This window comes from Galeopterus variegatus, unplaced genomic scaffold (assembly GCF_000696425.1).
Source record: "Galeopterus variegatus unplaced genomic scaffold, G_variegatus-3.0.2 Scaffold8806, whole genome shotgun sequence".
Classification (NCBI taxonomy): Eukaryota; Metazoa; Chordata; class Mammalia; order Dermoptera; family Cynocephalidae; genus Galeopterus; species Galeopterus variegatus.
In genome coordinates this window covers 84,544-85,466 of record NW_007734917.1, presented here as the reverse complement: position 1 = coordinate 85,466, position 923 = coordinate 84,544, and positions in this window count along the sequence as shown.

Sequence of the window (923 nt, the reverse complement as noted above, 5' to 3'; positions counted from 1 at the left end):
CTTACTAATCCATATTTACCATCTCAGTTTAATTAAATTTTCAAGGATAAATCTGGAAGAGAGAAACAAATAAAAGATAAAGCCTGCTCTGAAGTCAAGAAACCAGAAGGCTGTTTCCTTCCTGAGAGGGGTCCCTCACCACTAAACAGACCTCCCACTCTGGACTCACAGGACTTTCATAAGCTAAGGAGCAGGTGCCCAGAGGATTAGTTTGGAGCCTTAAAGATACAGTCCCTGGAAAGTACCAGCATTTAAAGTTCCTTACCAAGACAACAATAAGCCCAGCCCCCATCCGGAGCAAACCAGCCCTACATGAAAGCACCTGAGAATTAGAAATTACCACGTCCAGTTAATAAATATGACTGTACCATTCAAGCCTCTCACTGAGCTCAGTGTGACGACCAGGAGGGGCCCCACAATGTAACCCTACTCACCATCAAGTAGGATTCCGCTTCTGGTAGGAGGGCGGGTGCTCCTGATTTCCTCCAGAGAGGTTCCAGTGGCCTGTCCCTAGAGCAACCTTGACAAATGGACCCATTTCCCATCAGGACACAGTTTAACAGTATTTACTTCCTTGTTCCAAAATCCAATTCCTACCCCTTATTATGAATGCAAATAAGCTGGTTAGTATTGTGATGCTGGGCTGGATCACAGACCCTCCTACCCCATCCTGTGCGGGTCCTGAGTCAGGTAAGCGAAAGAAGAACCGAGCAGCCGCCGGCAATAAAAGCCCACTTGGAATCTCAAGAAGAAATGAGGAAACTACCATTAACTGAATGCCAATTTTATGCTAACCATTTCGATATGTGTCATATGCTTTAATTCTCCCAACAATCACGTGAGGTAGATGTTATTATTACTATTTATTTTTTTATTTTTTTTCCTTTTTGTCTTTTTTCGTGTCCGGCAACGGATCGCAACCC